The sequence below is a fragment of the Charadrius vociferus genome, unplaced genomic scaffold (assembly GCF_000708025.1).
Source record: "Charadrius vociferus isolate BGI_N301 unplaced genomic scaffold, ASM70802v2 scaffold156, whole genome shotgun sequence".
In the NCBI taxonomy this organism is placed as follows: Eukaryota; Metazoa; Chordata; class Aves; order Charadriiformes; family Charadriidae; genus Charadrius; species Charadrius vociferus.
The window spans coordinates 1,848,970-1,863,538 of record NW_009649042.1 but is presented as its reverse complement, the minus strand read 5'-3'; the positions used below and the strand labels follow the sequence as shown (position 1 = coordinate 1,863,538).

Here is a 14,569-nt window from a genome sequence, read left to right as displayed (position 1 = left end):
CAGGCACTGGGAAAGTCCCAGACTGGACTCAGCAATGCGCAGGAATTGGATTCCAGAGCTGGATTCCAGATCTAGATTCAGGAACGCACAGATCGAGATCAAACGCAGACGAACAGACAGAGTCCTCCTCGGACACCAGCCACTGAAGAAAGAGGGCTGACCCTTTGATCCCTCAGCTTTTATACTGAATGTGAGGTAGATGGGATGGAATATCCTGTTGGTCAGTTTTGGGTCACCTGTCCTGTCTGCTCCTCCCCGCAGTTGCGACCCCTCTACATTTTTCTTCTTCGGACCCTCCAACGGGGCAAATAAAAAAGTGAGCTGCCCCTGGGTGTTACAGCAATAAGTATAAGCAGGAGCCTCTCTGCATACCATTCCTTGGTATTCACTATCAACAGCAGACCTTATCTGCTAGAAGTGGCCACTATCTGAAGAATATGCCATTAATTTCAGAGAGTGAGTTAGAAGAGCCTTAGCTGAAAAGTAAAATTACTGACAAGAAACTTGGTTCTGTTTTACCTCAAACCAGGACAAGGGTTTTACGTTAGAAGAATATTAACTTATTCCTCTCATTAATCTGCATTATTATGAATGATGTTTGCTTTGAAAGGGCGTTTGGAGATCAGTTCCACAGAAGGATCTGTCACCAGTATCCATTTTACTTTTCATTTTCCTCTTAGAACCTATTCAATTCTGCCATAAGGTATCTGGGTGTCTGAGTATACAAAGCATATGACACAACTGTCTTTCCAGACAACCAGTGTTATTTCTTTTTGCTGAAGTGCCTTCTTTCTGCCCTTACCAAACCAAGGCTGTAAGTCTAACCACATCAAGAACGTCAAATTATGCCAGTAAACTTCTGGTATGCCACCAGTACCAGTTCCATTTGTCTTTAGGCACCTCAGTGTTCTTCACATACATACCAATTCTACCCCTAACAATTCTTTAAATATTTTTCACTTTTAGATTTCAGACATAATGCAGCAGAGTCTTCTAATCTGGCTACCCAAGCATGGTTTTTTTAATGATACATGGGAATGACAGTTTCCAGTAATCTTTCAATTTATGTACATTTCATAATGCTTTCAGCATATTGTCTTATATATACAATCAGTGATACTTTGCTATTCTCTGTATTAAGGTTCGGTCAACAAAATGCACGTTTAAAAGTTTCTTCTTTACTTTTTTTGACACTGAGGAACTAACGCATTGTTCTGCTGGTTATTTTTAAGTAAGACAAGACTAAGAAAAGAAAGTGTCACTTGTACGCATATTTGTGGTACAATAATATGTCTTATGATTTAGAATCCTAAATTGAGCTACTAATAGGTGGAGACCTCTTCCTAAATGAAAGGGATGGTGCTTGATTGAAATCAATCAGGTGGACTTTTAAAATTCCTTAGAAGGAAGGAGTTATATAAGTATAAATAATAATAGTAATAATACTGAAGAAAAGTGAAACTAACATGGCTTTTATGAGAGTTTGCTACGCTATTCCTATATCTAGAGTATTTCAGTGGCAAAATGGTAATTAGTCATTCAGTGCTTTTTCTTTCAATGGAAACTGAAAAAAAAAAAGTTAAAAAATAATGAGGTGTCTAAACATGCGAGTAGAAAAAGATACAGTAAAATTCCCTGACCTCCATTGAAATCACCTGAATATGTTTCAAATACATGGCCTGGAAGCCTGACTACTTTTTTTTCCCCTTAAAATCAAAAATCTGCATTAATTTATAATCTGGATTTTTTTTAAAAAAAATTCTTTTTTCCCCAGTAAAATATATTGGATATTTTTCAGCAGGTATTATCTTTCTGTTACTTCCTAACTTTTGAGTATTTGATTTTTGTATGTATTGTATATAGTATCTATATATCCCATGGAAATAAATCCAGCTTATAACCAATGGAAGTGAATGACAAAATAGAGATGTGACTGTCGCTGCCATGTCCCCTCATCTTTTTTTGTGTTAATGTTTATTTTCTCATGCTATTACTTTCAAATTCTTTAATATCCTTTTTGAGCCATTGAAATTTTCAGGATGTGGTCTGTTGCAAGAGGAAAAATGTATTTGTGTTGTATGTCTACTGGATGCAGCAATGGGTAGAGAAAGAGCTATGGACTGTCACTGCTTTAGGTAAAATGCATAGAATTGATGGTAAAATGTTCATTGACCTAAATGGTTTCCTACCTGCTATATATGTGCCTGTTCATCTTAGATATCAAAAAAGCAGACCAGTGAGCTAAGCACGTATTTCTCCAGTCACATGAGACATGCAGATGCTAAGTCAGATGATGGGTTTAAAAAACCAAAAGACAAAACAAGATTTAACACTTATGATAACAGTAGTGTTGTATCAACAGCCAGTGCCAAATTCAGGCCTTGTTCTAACAGGTCATTCATTATTTGTCAAGATTAAAAGTCGCATATAAAAAAATAGTAAAAGAGAGGACATTTGGGTTTTAGTTATAACGCGGTACTTATTGATAATACAATTCAATCAACATAAATAAATCCTGTTGCTTACTAAATGATGATTTCTCATCTACTGTTCAATATGAAGACAACTAATCTAACGTGAACAGATAATTGTTGGGCAAGGGTTTGTGAATACACGTTCAATTCACTTAATATCTTTATGTTTGAGGTGCAGACATGCAATTAGATATAAGGGGGCAATGCGGACACTCACAGACGTGCATTACTGTCTGAAAAACAGAATGCATGACCTAAAGAGAGTTTTTTCCAGTGTCTTTTGCAGATACTACAATGGTGTCAACTAAAGAAAGTGTTCTTTGAATTATCAGATCACCCAGATTTGCTGTTGAGTTAGAAAATATGTTTATAGAAAGGTTTTAGGTATGCTGTTCACTAATTCTTTCACTGTCTAAAAATGTATTTTTAAATGTCCTTGTTTTTTCCTGCCAATCACATAATCAGTTACTCCCTGTTTCTTTTCTTGTGGGGGCTAAGCTGGCTTCCTCATTTTTGCAGTTCATCAATACAAAACTGATTTGAAGCCGAGCTGTATAATAATAAGCCTTTCAGCAGCCAGGCTTGACACTTGCCTTGTAATTAAGGCCTTGATGGTTGTGTTGATGGCAAATGAAAGAAAATGGCTTTGTTCTCAATTCCAGAGGCTTGATTGCTGGTTCTCGTTCTCACCTGAATTCGACCCATTCTGCATTGTGCACATGATTGCTGGAGTGTGAGTAATTGCAGCGCTGGCAGATGACATTTTCATGAAGCACACTCTGCACTGCTCCAGAGGGAATTTACAGAATTTATAGCTGGAGAAGCTCATCAAACATGGATTTAGGAAATGCCTATGTGAAAAGTGGGAGCCCACAACCAAATATCAGAGCTTTTCTTTTGACATTTGCTTTTACATAAAGGACTACTGTCTGCAACCTGTCTTACCTTATGGTAGCAGCCCATTCCTGACTAGATTTTTGTGATTAAATAGTTATTGAAGTTCATTAATGCAATTTTTTTGGCATGTTTTCTTGTAATTTTTTATTTGTTTGAATAGGAGTCTCGGGGAAAGGAGATGGAAAATTGTTTTCTCATTTCCATTCATATTTTTACATTTCCCTAACCTTTCAACTATTTGCAAATTGTCAGCTGTTTCATGATAGTTATTGATGAAAATGTATGCTTGGTTTTTATTTAAATCCTCTTATTTTCTCAACCTTTTTGCGTTATAGCATATTTTGTTTATTTTAAATGAAAATGAATGTACATTTAAAATAGTCACAAAGGCCTCTACAGTGGAAATACACTTTAGCAATTATAAATCAGACCTTTTGAAGGAAAACATTAATGACTTTTATATTGACAAGTTCACATATTTCAATGAAGGGTGTTTTGTGTGTTGTAAATAAGAGTTGCATACTGAAATTCTGCATTATAGGTAACATATGCCATGATATGCATAATCTTTCCTTCCCTCTGCCTTTTCCTCTCCATCTGACAGTCTTTGTGCCTGTTTTGTATTCACCATCTTTGCGTCTGAGCCCCTGGTGCTTCTCTTCACTCTTGTAACACAATAGCACTTGGATGACTTACCTGCAGGTTGTTGCTGTGGTTGTATCTTCCCCAGCACATGAACCAAGAGAAACATTTATGGAATCCCACTGACCTTTTTCAGTCACAAGTGTTAAGGCTGTCACCGACTTTGCACGTGAAGATTCAGAGCTGCTGTGACTCAGACATATTTTCACACTGTTGTTGGCCTGGCAAGCCAAAATGTCTGCACTTAGTTTTTAATATTTCTTGAAGCTTCTCAGTCATGGCAAATAGAGGGCCTTTCCTCCTTGCATTTAGTATTACTGAAAGTCCTGAGCAATTGAATGAGTTAAGGTTGCAGGTTTTTTTAATTAGGCTTATTGGTTAACCTCTAGGAAAAGTTAAGTAAGAAGTCCTTTGAGTTTCTGCAATAAGTGTTTGAGTCAGAGTCATGCTGATTATTTAAAATACACAGGAAAAAAAGTCTGAGGTCTAAGATGATGATGTTAAATTGCCTGTTGTTTTAGGGCTTAACTTATCCTCATTTCTGTAATAGATCTCTATATCAATACTAATAAATGGCAACAAGAGGAGAATCAATCTAAACTGCTGACAGTTGTTTTAATTTATACTGTAGTCCTCAGGTAATTGGGTAGCACAAGGGGAGACTTTCAAAGTGTCTTATCTAAATTTATGGGTGTTATGCTACTGTCATTTACAAAAAGTAGGATTATTTTTTTTATGTTGAATTGAATGGGAACAAGATGGAGCCTGTTGTAAGTACATCTTGGTTTTAGTCATACATAGTAGATCTCCTAATATGCTTCCAATACCAGTTTTAAATTCTGCTCTTTAATCTTAAGTGTTCCTTGGGGTCTCACTTAACACATTCAGGTTCAGATCCTCAGAAGTTTAGGCAATTAACATTTGAGAATTTGGGTCTCAGAGAGTAACTTGTCTTTTGAAGCCATGAAAATAATTACACTTGAGGTTTAAGGCTCAAGAGTTAGAGACAAGTCTGTAGATCTTCACTGAGTCTCTCAAAGTTGTTACTGGAAAGCTGAGGTGCAGCTGGATACCTTTGTACTTGCTGATACTCCTCTTGCAGAAACGTTAGGGACCCATGTACATTATGGCAGCCTTTTGAGGTGCATTTCTGCTCTTAGTGTGTTCCTCTTGCAATGGTCCCTCTCTTTCATTGAGATTTGAGTAGCAACTTGGCCCCAAGAGGGGAGCCTGCCATTATCTTTCACAGTTCCTGTGACAAAACAACTCATACCTGTCTTGGTAGAAAAAGGGCAGGTTGTCATCCTCTGTGTCCTTAGTCAGGATCTTTGACTTACAAAATTACTTCCTTTGTGGGAACGAGACCTTGAACAAAACAAAACATGCTGAAAAAGCCCCTGATGAATTTTAACTATTTTGCAAATCTGTTGCAAACCAGTAAACTATAAGGAAAGGAATGAAAACAACAGCCAGCGGACTAGAATAGTGAAATGTGGCAAAGAAGCTTTTGAAACTTGCTGAGGTGAAAAGAATAAGCTGCCTGATACCATTACCTTAATTATGGTGATGGTCTGAGACCTACTGGGCACGGCGATCAAATACTACATTAAGTAGGCCGTTTTGGGATAGTACTAGCATCTAACACAGCAGCTGTAATGTTGAGAATCACCTTAATGCTTTATTGTAAAAGTGAAAATATTGCAAGTCATGAAAAATGTTCAACTGGCATTCCTATGACCTTCTTGCCGCTACCTCTGTTACTTACTTGAAAGCTTCAGCTCACTTTGATAATCCTTCTCTTACCCTATTTGTAACCTTCACCTTTTATACACATATCTCATTAGCTTTCTTAACAAGAATGTTAATAAGATCTCCTTTAATTTTCTCTGACATCCATTCATGCTTGCTTTTCTGTCATCTTTTCCTCAAACTTCTCCCATTTGCCTCACATCCAGGGGAAAGAGGATGCCCATCTCATGCTGTATTTTCAAACTCATCATGAGATGACTTCTTGGCATGTGGCAGGGAGCTGACTGCCCATGGCTCAGCCTATTGCATGAGGCTGTTGACTATTTTGAAATATTTTTCTTTCTCTCTCTCTCTTTTTGAAGTCTTGAACAATTTTACAGTAAAGGGAAGAGTGTCTTATCTGACTCTGCTTCTTCTGTGCCTGTTGTAAAGACCATTACATTCTCTGGCACCACACAGCATGTTACTTTATCTCCTCCTGTATTATGATTTTCCAGCCAGTGCAGCTGATCACCAACAATTGCTTGTTTGCACCGAGAAACCCAGGCTTCTTGGACACTACAATGAGTGTATGTGAACAGCTCTTCTGTTATTCAAGTGAGGTGATGAAAGGGCAGAAGTTTCCTCCTTTCATTTATAAATGGGAGTATTCCTGTGGTTTTTGTTACAGCTTCTTGTAAGCCAGCACCTCTGTTTATTAAGGCCTTCTTACAAATCTTTTTGAATCTAAATAGAACTTAAACTCGTCTTACTTTGCAGTATCTGTTAATCCAGAAGTTATTTATTCAACACCTGTTCTACCTGCTGGTCAAGCATTTTTACTTGATACAAATTAAGCAGCACACGGGTGAATCATGCTGTAGTGTTAGACAATGGATTCTAAACATATCTCATTTTATTGATGATATATTTTTTGTTCCTTTGGAGGCAAGTTGTACACCTGTCTGTGTATCTGCATCTGCAGATTATTCTTCCATTCAAGAATGCTCTACGTTTGCACTACAGATCTGCCAGTACAGCTCTTTGATATGTAGCTCACATTGAAGCTGACACATCAGCCCACCTTAGTTTTCTACTTTTGACACTATTAGGAATCAATCTGTTGTAGGAACTCACCCTACAAATATCCCATGACCATTTGAGGTCTCCTGTCCCTGCATCAGAGGACACCAAGGCTTTGTCCTCCCAACACATATGTTCGTAAGCACATTGTGCTTTCCTCTTTATTTGCTATTAGAGGTTTTGTGTTGGATTGTTTTGTAGCAGTTGTCTTGTCTATCTCCAGCTACCTGTGGTATACCCCAGCTTTCATTTGAGGCACTGTTTTAAGTAGTGATACCAGTTATTGTTCTCTTACCTGACAGTACTAGTGAAACATGGGGAGGAAAGAAGAGTGGGTTTCTGAGCTGATGTCACCTGAGAAATAGTCTGAAACCATAAAATGTTTTAACATAAAAGAGTAACAGCCATGGCTACATATCTTAAAGGTCTCTTCCAACCTAGGTGATTCGATGTTTCTATGATTTTTACTGTAAATGCAATTTGGGATTAATTTAGTGCTCTAATCTGTTCACAAATAATTTGCAAAGAAATCCGATTAATAGGACCATATTAATTCTTATCAAGTATTTTCCAATTGTTCATGCAGACAAATGTCAGCCTTGGAGGAGAGTTACCCTTTCTGTTTACCCTTATGTGCAGTTATTCTTAGTGTGTGAATGATCACATACTGTTCTAGTTTTTGATTTGGCTGTCTTTGAAACAGCAAAACAATTGAAGGGCAATGAATAATTAGTAGTAAATACTAGTTTTCCTTTTGGGTCTGTCTTCCTCTAAATATAATTGTAAACGTAGACCGGTTTGTAAACATCATTTCAACTTTTCTTTTTTTGTCAAGTGTCACTAAAAGTTCAATTATTTATATTTCAAACAAATATTTGTTAGTACCGTAGAAATCAACAGTAAGTTTCATTCACAGCAATACTTTCTGTGATGTAAATCATTGCAACTGAGTATACATAATGGTAATTTTAAGTTCCAGAGTAATATTTTAGCATTAACTTCTCTGATGTACTGTAATCATGCTGAAAATAATATTGCTCATATATTTGCTGCTAATACACTTATTTGCAATATGAATTACTACAAAACAAACTCAATGCTGTCATTTCTACATTCAATTTTTTGAAATTACTATTGCACAAACATAGGCTTTCTTTTGCATTTCACAGAATCACAGAATTTTCAGAGTTGGAGGGGACCTCCAGAGATCATCTAGTCCAACTCCCCTGCTAAAGCAGGATTGCCCAGAGCACATTACTCAGGACTGCATCCAGACGGGTCTTGAAAATCTCCAGAGAAGGGGACTCCACAACCTCCCTGGGCAGCCTGTGCCAGTGCTCTGTCACCTGAACTGTAAAGAAGTTTTTCCGTGTGTTGGAACGGAACTTCCTGTGTTCCAACTTGTGCCCATTGCCCCTCGTCCTGTCACTGGGAACCACTGAAAAGAGTCTGGCTCCATCCTCCTTCAACCCACCCTTTAGATATTTGTAAGTAATAATAAGGTCTTCCCTCAGCCTTCTCTTCTCCAGGCTAAAGAGTCCCAGCTCTCTCAGCCTCTCTCAATCCCTCAATCATCTTGGTTGCCCTTCGCTGGACTCTCTCCAGCAGTTCCCTGTCCCTCTTGAACTGGGAAGCCCAAAACTGGACACAGTATTCCAGCTGTGGCCTCACCAGTGCCGAGTAGAGGGGGAGAATGACCTCCCTCGACCTACTGGTCACACTCTTCCCTATGCAGCCCAGGATTCCATTGGCCTTTTTGGCGACAAGGGCACATTGCTGGCTCATTGACAATTTACTATCTACCAGGACCCCCAGATCCTTCTCCTAAGAACTACTTCCCAGCAGGTCCACCCCTAACCTATACTGGTGCCTAGCATTTAATTTAGTTGCACATAGTTTATTGGTTCTGAGAATGTTAACGTTAAGTATCTTCATATAAATTACTATTTTAAAGAGGAGTCAATTGGAATATGTCTGTCTTGGTCAAGGGACATAAGAACTTGCAGCTTCAGTGTGACAGCTGTTGAGGTGACAGGGTATGACAATGAAAGAAGACCGCCCCATAAATGTCTCTTTTCTGACAACAGTAAAGCAGATTTCAGGAGAGTAATGCATGAAGAAAATAACTATTCAAGCAAACGTGTTTGCACATGGCAAAATAGTAGTCAGGCTTCTGTGTGCCCTTCCTCCTTTTTCGTTTATAAGTAGATAGGTGGATAAAAGATACAGATCAATAACTGTCTACCTATCTGTCTCTCTCTAATGTATATGCATCTTTGCTCATTAGGCTTTAAAGATGTGTGTCAGTTTTTTTTGAAACGTGGCTCAGGTAGATCATTGGATCTTTTAAGTCACCGTCAAACTCAGACACAGGAAATAGATCCGATGTGCGAATACAGTGCGTTTCCCGGACCGGGCTCTGTGGCTTTCTTTTTGTTGTACTGAGAAGACTACTTCTATACTTCTTTACATTATAGTATGCTGGGTATTGCACTTTTACTTTCATGTTGTTCAAAAGATGGTCTTGCTGTTAAATAATTCCAATTAAGGATTAAAGGAGAGAATAAAAAAAACCTAACTTGTGACAACAGATGGCAAAACTGGGCCTTAGTCCACAGAGGAGTCAGTGGATGCTCAGCACTTTCACCTGTAGCCATTGGGTAGTTCCAACCTTGGTGCACAGTAGACTGTGTAACCGTCTCTGCCCAAAATCTGGCATTGTAGGTACATCAGTAACACATGCCACTTTGCCGTATTCACTTATAATAAAATTCTTCTCCAATAGTTGTCAATGTAGGAGGGTAAAACTAAATCTGCTAATAATTCTTGGTGTGTATAGTTCGTAGTCTACAGTGTATGGTGTAGAGGTGTATAATCTGTAGGTTAATGCTATTTATTTTACACTTCCATTTGTCTAGTTATTAGGATTTCTTAAGATGCCATCACTATCTCTGGTTTGCTTCAGAAAACAGCAGGAAAGATCCAGAAGGCAGATCAGTATCTCTGCCCTGCACTTAGTTTAATCATTGCCAAGTTGCTTTGATTACCTGCCTGGTTTTCTTCTGCTCTGGCTCTCTGGGTGACACTGTGTTGAGGAGGTGAATATGAATGCAAAAAAGTATTTGTTGGCTTTTGAAGTGTCTCCAAATCAACGACTTTTAATGTAATGGCCTTTCTTCTAACATAATTTGCTTTGTAGTAGGGTTTTAAGATGCGGGATAAAGGACAACATTCTGATTCATCCAGTCCTGTTGGGGTGCCATCCTCCTGCTTCAGACAATTGTCAAATTCCATGTTGTCCTGGCACTGGACACAGTCCTCACTTTGGAAGAGCCACAAGTAACGCTGCAAAGACTTTCCTTGTGTTTTTACCATCCTCACTACCTTCAGCAATCATGAAAGTCCACAGATTTCTCACTTAGGTATTAGTGCACGATTTCCCACTTTCTCCCGTGTGCCTCACAGTCAGAAGATAACTGTTTATCCACCATTTGAGGAATGCATGCCGCCTTCCCAAAAACTCCAGTTGTGTATTTTCCTCATTAATTTTAAATCCTTGTTTGGCAGTGATGGATTCTTTGAACCATTAACCCTACCTAAGCTACAACTGACATAGAAAACATGACAATCCAGTATTAACAAGGATGCTCGTGGACTGTCTGCTTTCAACACTGATATTCTTAAACTTTCGAAGACCACTAAAAGTCAACTTTGGGTATCTTCTTTCTCTGATTAAGGGCATTCACTCTGCTATATTTTTATATTTCAGACCACTTTTATTTTTTATTTATAGATAATAGTGTTTTGTAAGTCCAGGAAACATTTATCTGAAAGCAGGATTGGTGCTAAGACTGTCTATTGGTGGAGTTACGTAAAAGTTAAAGTAAAGACTCAGAAATGTTTACATTTCTTTGTAGTTTTAAATGTGGTGTTGATGGAAGAAGGTAATACATCAAATACGTAATGATAGGGAAGACATTTTTTTACCTTATATTAAGTTCTTATTTTTCACAGTTGGATTCAGATTTTCATATTCTGATTGAAAAAATATTTTATTTATTATTCAGCTAATGTTTTTTAACTTATTTTTTTGTCTTTATATTTCTTAACCTTTGTCTTAATGTTTGTTTCTAGAGGTTGGGTTTGTGATATCGTTTCCATTGAAAAGTGTGGCAGAAGTCTGTCTGATGGCAGCAGAAGCAGGACAAGGCCCACTGTATTTTTATTCATACGTTATTCTGAATAATCAGAAGCATGACTTTAGCGTCTGCAAATTTACGTACACTGTCGTCTGCTAAAATCTGTCCATAATCACAGATATCTCATAAATATTAATAATAAATCAATTCTTTGAATCAGTTTTTTAAAACTATCTGAGTGTTGGAAATAGTTATAATTATTTCATCTTTCCCTGAAAAAACAGGAAAGCAAATTAAATTACTCTAAGAAACAACTCAAGTGACCGCTACAGTTGAAATGCTCAGACTAGCGGAAATCCACGACCTCTTAAAGGCAGGCAGTGTTCACATGAAAGTGAGGTAGAGCTGGACATTTCCTTGTGATTTTATTTTACGGGTTCAGTTTTTCTTCTGTACCTTCAGGGATAATAAGAACTGGAAGCTTTTTATGACCTTTGTGGGAATTGCTGGTTCTCAGCATCAGTCGGAATTTAACCTTTTTGTGGGAATTTTCTTGGCCGCTACTCAAATATCTACTGCTCGTAAGGATAAAGTATCCATTTGAGGTGTTTTTGCTGTTCTCATATTTTAAGTGCATTGCTTAGGGCATCTCAGAGGCCATGCCATTTAATCTGTCTTTTAAATATGCTTTTCTTAGGTGCTAAGCAGTAAAGAGCATCTCCACATTAGCCTCTTACAAGTACCCTATATTTCTACTTCTGCAAGGGTAATTGAATTTTTTGTTTGGGTTCCTGAAACAAAGCTTTTTTATCATTAGCAGAATTTTAATGGAAGACTGTGGGGACTTTATTTTTCCGGTATTCTCGGGGGCAAGCATGTTGCCTATGGCTTCCTTTGCATTTGCCAAGCTGATATTGAGGCAGGTCTCTGAATAGGTACTGTGCATGTGGAGACTTGATTTGTATCTGCAAAGCAGTGTTCCCCATAAACACCAGAGTGCTGTCGGATATCAGATTTTCGGATTTTAAAAGGAAGGTCAAGAGCACATAGTTGAAGTCAGCATTGTCAGCCCCTTAGCTGTGTCTTCAAGTATTTTAACAACTGTTAATGCTCATTGTTTGTAGTAATCAAAGGTTGCAAGTAGACCTCAACATGATGTCATTGGGAGAAAAAAGGAAAAAACCCACATTATTTTCATTTTGAAACACATTTTAAATTCAGCAGCAAATTAGGATAGACAGAGTGCATGCATTTATTTACACGACCAGCAGAAAGAAGATCTTTTCATTTTGAAAAGCGAAAGTTTATGGTTATTAGGAAGAGTTGGTGGCTGTTGCGGAGCGCGGCGGAGCGTGGCGATGGGCGGGCTGCCCGCGGCGGCGGTCGCTAGCCTGAGTGCGTTCTGCAACGCTACTCTCAGCTTCTGAATGATAAATACCAATATACCTTTTAAACAAAAATAGAAAAATAGACTGTATGAAGCATTTCACAGGGGGTTTTTGGTACCTTTTTTTGTGTAAGCAGTTATTTCTTACCTGCAGCTGAGTTTACAATTGAAGTTACACAGTGTGTTACAGCCATTTTCTCCATCTATCCTTAGGTAGAAGTGCTTTTCTAGGATAAAGAGAAAAGGCACATTAAGGTCACCATGAAGGTGCATGCAGAACTGTATATAAGATATTTCTTCTTAAGCAGTAAATTATTGTAATTAATAGTTTATATATATTTCCTAAGATTAATTTACTTGCTCAGAATGCCATCTTAGAATAAAAAAAACAACTAGAAATCAAGAATTTTGGACTCTTGTGAAGAGTTATTTGGTTTATATGTAATTGTGTTTTAGCCAGTTGAATTATATATGTGAGAAACTGATATTGAAACCTGATCCTTAAATTATAAAACAAATTTATGAAAAGAATGATGATTCTTTCATTAAAAGGCTCTGTTCCTGTGTACAATTTCAGAAATTTTCACTTAGATTCACACATTATTTTGAAGATTAAAGGACCATCTCTTTGTTTTTATAAAATTACAAAAAAGTAATAATAGAATACTACTTAGTGCATTTACATGCAAATGGTTTGTTTAATAGAAATTAGGTTTTAATCTTATGTTTGTTCCCATTTTCTAATTTTGTAGAATATTTCTTTGTCTGAAAAGTAGCATATAAGAAATTGAGTACAGTATCTTTTAGAGGATTTATGGTAATGCTGCTGAATTTAGCTAAGCATAAACAGCATGGTGAGCCCCTCAGGGTCTCTTCATTTTCCTGACACACTCCACTGCTGCCCCATTAACACTTTGTCTGTTATTGCCATCTACTCAGTTTAATGAGTATCTTTGAATTTGAAGTTCTACATGAGAAACAATAGCTAAAATAACTGATGCACCTACTGCAGCTTTCAGCATAGTATCTTATTCCCTTTATAATTTTTTTTAACTAAAAAGTGCATTTCTATTCTTCAGCAGTGTAGTTATATTATGACATTTTCTTTAATTATGGTAGACACTAATCACAAGCACTGAGTAATGACTACAAATATGATGCTGGATCTGTCTGTGTAGAAGGTAAACACCTGCTGAATAGCTGCTAGAGGAAGCTTTTCCTTACTTTAAAATTCATCCTATTAATACTGACTCTTTAATGTGAAGAAGGAATAGTACTGCTGGAGACTTTGTGCTATCAAAGCAGAATATTATATTTCTTCTAAGAAATCACAAGACAGAAGGACTAGGTGCTGGTTTTGATACCCATATGAATCCAACTAACGGCCGTAAAGGGTCAGTGTGTGGCTCATTAGATTGGATTCCTAAGACTGAATTTATCACATTCCTCTCAATACATGCATAAAACATCTTAAATTATTAAACAATAAGCTGTGTTATCAGACAAGGACTCAACCTGAATTAAAGCCTGAATAATGCTGCACTGGGTTGCATCATAGGATTTAAGAATAGTTCTAATGTTGCATTTATTATTGACTGATCTGCAAAAGCAAAAGATCGCTTTAAGTCACCTTAGATATTTAACAGATACAGAAAGTCTTTGCAAGGCCAAATAAAAAGTCTGAATAATTGAATAAACTGCTATTCTGGAAAACTGAGGAAATCATTTGGATATTGGAACAAGTTTTTGTATTAAATGCATTTATTGAAAGCCTAATTTTAAAAGCTAAAACAACACGTGAGTGATTTTCTCTGTTCCTGGTAAGCTTGCTATCTTTTAGTAAAGGGTTTTTTTGTTGGTTTTTGTTTTTTTTTTCTTTTAGAAAATGAATCTGGAAGAAAATTGGTGAATCCAATCCAGTGGACCTACAAGCACTCTGACAGGCTCAGAGAGCAGAGTCTGGACCAAAGAGCAATTACCCCACCAAACGATTTCAGGTACAATTGACCTAAATATAGCACTCTCTTGAGATTATTGACAAGAGTTCATTTCCTGTAGTGCTTTTCCCATTTGCTACTCCTGGTAACTACTGTGATCTTATCTGCCTGGTGCTGCATGACTTCTGGGATGCAGCTAAGAGTTCTGTTGTGCATTATCTTTAAACAGACAATTCATGCTAAAAGAGTCATTTGCAGTTAAATTAGATGATGCATATATTA

General features: G+C 37.3%; 1 protein-coding gene across 1 annotated transcript in view; it reads left to right on the top strand.

Moving 5' to 3' along the window:
• The window catches only part of MYT1L (myelin transcription factor 1-like), a 314,263-nt gene that overhangs the window by 68,508 nt on the left and 231,186 nt on the right, over positions 1–14,569 (top strand). The window contains exon 2 of the mRNA XM_009887921.1: positions 14,233–14,347. The gene's annotated coding sequence lies outside the window, so the exon portion shown is untranslated. The remainder of the gene's footprint in view (positions 1–14,232; positions 14,348–14,569) is intronic.